At 36.8% G+C, this 7,500-nt stretch overlaps 1 pseudogene; it reads left to right on the forward strand.

Annotated features, from left to right (window-relative positions):
* LOC136833055 (metabotropic glutamate receptor 4-like) overlaps positions 1–7,500 on the forward strand; it is a 259,896-nt pseudogene that overhangs the window by 228,411 nt on the left and 23,985 nt on the right.

Below are 7,500 nucleotides of genomic sequence, written 5' to 3' on the forward strand. Positions count from 1 at the left end.
GACTCCCGCAACAAACTGAGAGGCCTCATTTGCATAGAAAATTTCTGTAACGCTCTAAAATATTCTTATGGAGGCTATGATGTTTTCTTGGGAAACACAACTTTCTTTCATAAGGGACGTGGAAATATTTACTTCGCGCCGGACTCGGGTATAATGAACTAAAAATCGTCACCAAAAACCAGTAGAAACGTTAGAAAATAAATTTTCCACATAATTTTCCACATTCTATCTGAATATTTTTGACTATTATCTCTAATTCTTGTAAATGCTCCTTTTAGTTTTGATTCTAATTACTGAATATCTGACATAAACTGAATGTAGTGTTGCTAAATTTCCGCCCAGTGTTCATTCATGTCTTCACATTTCTGTCTGAATTCGGTGTGATTTCAACGATCATTTAGCTGGGCAGCTACCCGATGAACCTCTTCTTCTTCACAGAGCTTCCAAGCTACCGAAACCACTTAGAGGAATACATTTAAAACAAGCTCAGACAGCACCATCTATTGCCACAACCATAGTTATCAAGTTAAAAAGTATATCTTAGTTTAACCAGACCACTGAGCTGATTAACAGCTCTCCTAGGGCTGGCCCGAAGGATTAGATTTATTTTACGTGGCTAAGAACCAACTGGTTACCTAGCAACGGGACCTACAGCTTATTGTGGAATCCGAACTACATTATGACGAGAAATGAATTTCTATCACCAGAAATAAATTCCTCTAATTCTTCACTGGGCGGTCGGAGAATCGAACGCTGGGCCAACAGCGTGCTAGCCGAGAGCTCTACCCACCCCTCCAATGAAGAACTGTTACCAGCTGACAATACATTTGCAGATGGAAACGAATTATAAAATTTAGGCCAAAGGCCAAGCGCTGGGACCTATGACGAGGTCATTCAGCGCGGAAAGGGAAATTGAGTATAAAGGTTTGAAGGGTGAAACAGGGGGGAAAAACCTCGCATTTGCAATATGAAACAATTATTAGGAGAGGGTGGAAAGAAAGATGAAAGAAAGCGAATATAAACAGGGGTGCAATCAAAAGAATGAAAGGGTTGCAGCTAGAGGCAGAAGGGACGCTGCAAAGAACCTTAAGTAATGCGTACAGTGCACCGAGTGAGGTGCACTGACGGCACTCCCCCCGACACTCGCAGATGAATCATTTCAAAATCTTGACAACTTCGAGAACATTTCAGAACGTCAAATAACCTATTATGACCTCGGCCTCTGGCTAAGATATTGCAGAAAATATGGAGGTTTATTAAAATATTTAAGAAGAGGTGGTAGATGTACCTTGGATCTAAAATCACTGGCAAATTTGTTGAAAAATGAGCTGATATTTATTCAAGTTAAGCTTTACTTTCCTACATAAGCTGCTTATCTAGAACAGGTTTAAGTAAAAACCGAAATACTGTTTATAACTGTGCAAAAAACAATAAGACTCGGCTAGACTAAAATTAACTAGAATACTTACCTAAAAATAGGCCTACTGACTTTTCTTGCCAAACATTACCACAAAGATATAGCTAAAAAACCAAAATATTGTTTATAAATGTGCAAAAATGACAGACTTGGCTAGACTAGAATTAACTGGGAAAACTTACTTAAAAATCGGGTTACTGATTTTTCTCGCTTAGAAATATCACAGAGATATCAGAGTTAATTTTTTGAAAGCACATTATCTATCAACTCATCATAATACGCCTACGGAAAAAACCTGAATCATGTGCAGATGCTCTTGTTAGTTTGTTGATAGAGAATTGCATTGCTTACGAAACAAGAAAGCTGGATTGATGTTAAATATAAAAGAATCCTCTTATTGACATATCAACGTAATGGAAAATGTCATGTATATGATTTTATTTAATATACGTCCAATACACAAGCACACACACATGTATATATAGTTATTTATATTTCTACACACACACACACACGTATATACACACACGCATAGATACATACATACTCGTAAAACCACACAACACAATTATCCCCATTCTAAACGAAGACAACCCATCTCAATTTTCTTTTTTTGCGTTCCTCCCCCCCCCCTTCCTTACACAGAGTACTGGGAGGACCACTTCAAGTGCAAGTACCCAGAGAGCCCTCTGACGAATTACAACCGGAACTACTCGAGGGTCTGCACCGGAAGAGAGAAGCTGACGGATGAAAACACCGAGTTCGAAGCTCAACTTCAGTTCGTCTCAGACGCCGTGATGGCTTTTGGTTATGCGTTCAGGTAAGAGGAGAGTGCGTTTTATTTCTGTGGCTTTTAAATAAGCGTTCAGGTAAGAGGAAAGTGAGTTTTATGATTGAGGTCTTCAGATACGCGTTCGGGCGTGAGAAAATGCGTTTTATTGCGTTCCATTTGCTTTTGATACTTGCTCAGGTAAGAGGAGAGTGCGTTTTATTTTTGTGGCGTTTGCACGCGCGTTCATGTAGGAGGAAGGTGCGTTACACTGACTTTTAGATATGCGTTCACGTAGGAGAAAGGTGCGTTCAATTGGCTTTCGGATAAGCGTTCAGGCAAGAGAAAAGTACGTTTTATTCCGTTCCATTGGCTTTTGGTTACGCGTTCAGGTAAGAAGGGAGAGCATTTTATTTTTGCGGTGTTTAAATACGGGTTTAAGTAGTACGACAAAGCGTTTTTTGCGACTTTTAAGCACGCGTTCATGTAAGAGCAAGGTGCATTCCACTGAAATTGAGATATGCGTCCGAGTAAGAGAAGAGCATTTTATTTTTGCGGCTTTTAGATACGCGTTAACGTAGTAGGAAAGCGCGCTTTATTTATTTATTTTTTTTTGCAGCTTTCAAGTATGCGTTCATTTAAGAGAGAGAGAGAGAGAGAGAGAGAGAGAGGTGGGGATTTGAGAGGATTAGTTTCGGAAACTCCTGAAGAGCTGACATTCAAGTTATCAATGAGAGAGAGAGAGAGAGAGAGAGAGAGAGAGAGAGAGAGAGAGAGAGAGAGAGAGAGGTAAGAGAAAACGGCGTTCTACTTTTGTTAATTTACTGATCCACTTAGAATATTATCTGTTTTAAAGTTCCCAGATGTTTATCTTTTTCATTTTTCTTCTCTCTCTCTCTCTCTCTCCCTCTCTCCTAATATTAACTGTCAGCTCTTCAGGAGTTTCAGCTAATCCTCTCAGATCTCCCTCCCCCCATCTCTCTCTCTCTCTCTCTCTCTCTCTCTCTCTCTCTCTCTCTCTCAGCTGAGTGACGTCCGTCAATATTGGCTCCTGGTTCGTATTTTTCTATCAGTTTCTTTTCCTCTTCCTTTCTTTTTGTAAAGCCAGCGGCTCAGAGCTACGGCAGATTTTATCAGATATATATTTTTCTCATCTGAAAGATTTTTAGCTCATACTAATTTGATATTTTCCTTTCTTTTTATCCTTTTCAACACTTTATCAACATTTTGATTTTATTTTGCTGTGACTTCGTTTGCACTGTTTATATAATTATCTTCTTCTACACGATTCATCATATATGTTTGGAAAATAGTCATTGGAAACTAGTCAAAACTGATACAATTTGAAATACTTATTCTATTTTTCTTTATTTTTATTCGTTTTAACACTTTATCAACATTTTTTAATTTTAGTTTTAGTCACTTTGTTTGCAGTGTTTATATAATTACCCTTTTTACATGATTCTTGGAAATTAGATAAAACTGAAAAATTTGAAACACTCATTCTGTATTTTCCTTCATATTTATTCTTTTTAACACTTTATCAACATTTTTATTTTATTTTGTTGTGGTTGCGTTTGCTGTGCGTATATAATTATCTTTTTCACACGATTCATTAGATTTGGAAAACAGACAAAACGAAAAAATTTGAAACTCTATACGTATGTAGAAAATCTTACTAAAACGTCTTATAATTGATAATTTTGCTTACATTTTATATCTACGAGTTTACTTGGCTTTTTCATCAGTGATAATGGTGTAATGGGGGAAATTTTGAAGGAAAATTCATTTGATTTTCTATAAAAAAAAATGTATGGACAGTGGCTAATGGGGCCAAAAAATATATAAAAAAGATAAGTGATTACCGAATTTCTGAAATAAAATTTCATAATAATTTATCTCCAAAGAATAAGCATGAGGTGAGGTGACCTGTCAGGTGGTACGTGGCCTCACTGTAAAACAAAATAGAATATAAAATGAAATATTTATAAATAAGAAATTTAAAAAGGAATTTTGACCTGGGAAAAATAAACTGAATTTCTGAAAAAACGAAGAAATTTTGACAGTTCCCGAAGACAGTAAATAAAGATACAAAATAAGTAAAATAAAATCAGATAAAAATAAATTAAAAATAAAAAGTATTTTGAACTTGGAAAAATTCCAGAATTTCTAAAAAACGAACAAATTTTGACAGTTCCGGGAAGATTGTAAATAAAGGAAAAAAATTAATGAAGTAAAATAAAAGAAAAATAAATTTTAAATAATAAAAAAAAGTCTTTTGAAAAAGGAAAATTCCTGAATTTCTGGAAAGAAGAACAAATTTTGATAGTTCCCGAAGGCTGTAAATAAAGGCAAAAATAAATAAAGTAAACTAAAATAAAGATAAATTAGAATTAATAAAAAAAATGTCTTTGAATTAGGAAAATTCCCGAATTTCTGAAAAAACGAGCAAATCTGACTGTTCCTCGAAGACTATAAATATAAGGGGATATTGGTCTTCCAGGTAGTAGCTGAATATTAAATTCCGTCATTAACTTTTTTTTAATTAATAACAAATTTTTACTTCTTTTTTACTTACAGAAACATGCACCATCGGCTCTGTGGGGAAGAGCCAGGGCTGTGCCAGAGAATGTCTCCAATCAATGGGGAAGAACTTCTCCGTTATCTGAGGAATGTCACTTTTATGGGTAAGAAGATTAGCCTATGTGCACATATACATACAAACACGTATACACATACACACAAACAGTGCATGTAGGAGGTCATTCTGGAGAGAGAGAGAGAGAGAGAGAGAGAGAGAGAGAGAGAGAGAGAGAGAGAGAGAGAGAGAGAGAGAAATTAGAGAGAAAATTAGACATATCTGACTTATGCCCGAAAGGCGATGAAAGAAAACTGAGAGAGAGAGAGAAGAGAGAGAGAGAGAGAGAGAGAGAGAGAGAGAGAGAGAGAGAGAGAGACAGAGCCTGAAAGGTGATGAACATATGAGAGAGAAAGGTGATGAACGAGAAGAGAGAGAGAGAGAGAGAGAGAGAGAGAGAGAGAGAGAGATTTGACATTTGAAATGAGGACAAATGAAACCTATGCCTAATAAGTGATGAACGAAAACTTGGTGAGAGAGAGAGAGAGAGAGAGAGAGAGAGAGAGAGAGAGAGAGAGAGAGAGAGAGAGAGAGAGAGAGGGCCAAGAACGATAATGGAAGCTCCCTACCAGAATAAATCTTGTTAGACGATGAAACAAAAAATCTTCCGTGACTATGTAAACAAAATTATGACGGGTTTGATAAAAGAAAATTCTATTTTAGGATATTATTATTTAGAAAGTTTTTAGGAAGTATATTATTCTGTAATATTGCTGACTTTCTAAAAAAAACAATATCCTACTAATGAGGCCTATGCCATAATACTTATCACCTCTTCAGGACAATTAACTATAAACATTGTTAGAGCAAGTGTGGTATGCCTATTAAGCTCTGAAAGGAGGTGTAAGCCCTAGCCTGTAACAATTATTGTTACAGATGTGGTATACTTATTAAGCTCTGAATGGCGTAAGCAACAGCCTGTAGCAATTATTGTTAAAGCGTGTGGTATGCCTATTAAGCTCTGAAAGAAGGTGTAAGCCCCAGCCTGTAACAATTATTGTTACAGGAAATGTGGTGTACCTATTAAGCTCTGAAAGGTGTAAGCAACAGTCTGTAGAAGTTATTGTTACAGCAAAATGGTATACCTATTAAGCTTTGAGTGGTGTAAGCACCAGACTGTAACAATTATTGTGGTATGACTATTAAGCTCTGAAAGGAGGTGTAAGCACCAACCTGTAGAATTCATTATCACAACAAAATGTTATACCTATTAAACTCTGAAAAGTGTAAGCACCAGCCTGTAGCAATTATTGTTACAGTGTGTGGTATGCCTGTTAAGCTCTGAAAGGAGGTGTAAGCCCCAGCCTGTAACAATTACTGTTACAGGAAATGTGGTATACCTATTAAGCTCTGAAAGGTGTAATCACCAGCCTGTAGGAATTATTGTTACAGCAAAATGGTATACCTATTAAGCTCTGAAAGGTGTAAGCACCAGCCTGTAACAATTAACAGCAAGTGTGGTATATCTATTAAGCTCTGAAAGGTGCAATCACCAGCCTGTAGAAATTACTGTTACAGCAAATGTGGTATACCTATTAAGCTCTGAAAGATGTAAGCACCAGCCTGTAGAAATTATTGTTACAGCAAAATGGTATACCTATTTAGCTCTGAAAGGTGTAAGCAACAGCCTGTAACAATTAACAGCAAGTGTGGTATACCTATTAAGCTCCGAAAGGTGTAATCACCAGCCTGTAGAAATTATTGGTACTGCAAAATGGTATACCTATTAAGCTCTGAAAGGTGTAAGCACCAGCCTGTAGCAATTGTTGTTACAGCGTGTGGTATGCCTATTAAGCTCTGAAAGGAGGTGTAAGCCCCAGCCTGTAGCAATTACTGTTACAGCAAAATGGTATACCCATTAAGCTCTGAAAGGTGCAAGCACCGGCCTGTAACAATTAACAGCAAGTGTGGTATACCTATTAAGCTCTGAAAGGTGTAATCACCAGCCTGTAACAATTAACAGCAAGTGTGGTATACCTATTAAGCTCTGAAAGGTGTAATCACCAGCCTGTAACAATTAACAGCAAGTATGGTATACCTATTAAGCTCTGAAAGGTGTAAGCACCAGCCTGTAAAAATTAGCAGCAAGTGTGGTATACCTATTAAGCTCTGAAATGTGCAATCACCAGCCTGTAGAAATTATTGTTACAGGAAATGTGGTATACCTATTAAGCTCTGAAAGGTATAAGCACCAGCCTGTAGAAATTATTGTTACAGCAAAATGGTATACCTATTAAGCTCTGAAAGGTGTAAGCACCAGCCTGTAACAATTAACAGCAAGTGTGGTATACCTATTAAGCTCTGCAAGATGTTATCACCAGCCTGTAGAAATTATTGTTACAGCAAATGTAGTATACCTATTAAGCTCTGAAAGGTGTAAGCACCAGCCTGTAACAGTTATTGTTACAGTAAGTGTGGTATACCCATTAAGCCCTGAAAGGTGTAGCCTAAGCATACAACGATTTTGGGTTATTTACAAAAGTCAAGCTAACCGGTGTTTATATAGACGTCCCACTGGTCACATTACTCACTAACCAGTTCCAGATCTATAGCAAGGTTAGCAGCTTTCTCAATTTTCTATTAGGGAAGAACAAGTAATTACAAAAACAGTTGTATCATCCTCATCCTACAATATGTTTTGAGGCCGATCATGTAAATGTACAACGGTTCTATCAT

Source organism: Macrobrachium rosenbergii, chromosome 51, assembly GCF_040412425.1.
Source record: "Macrobrachium rosenbergii isolate ZJJX-2024 chromosome 51, ASM4041242v1, whole genome shotgun sequence".
Classification (NCBI taxonomy): Eukaryota; Metazoa; Arthropoda; class Malacostraca; order Decapoda; family Palaemonidae; genus Macrobrachium; species Macrobrachium rosenbergii.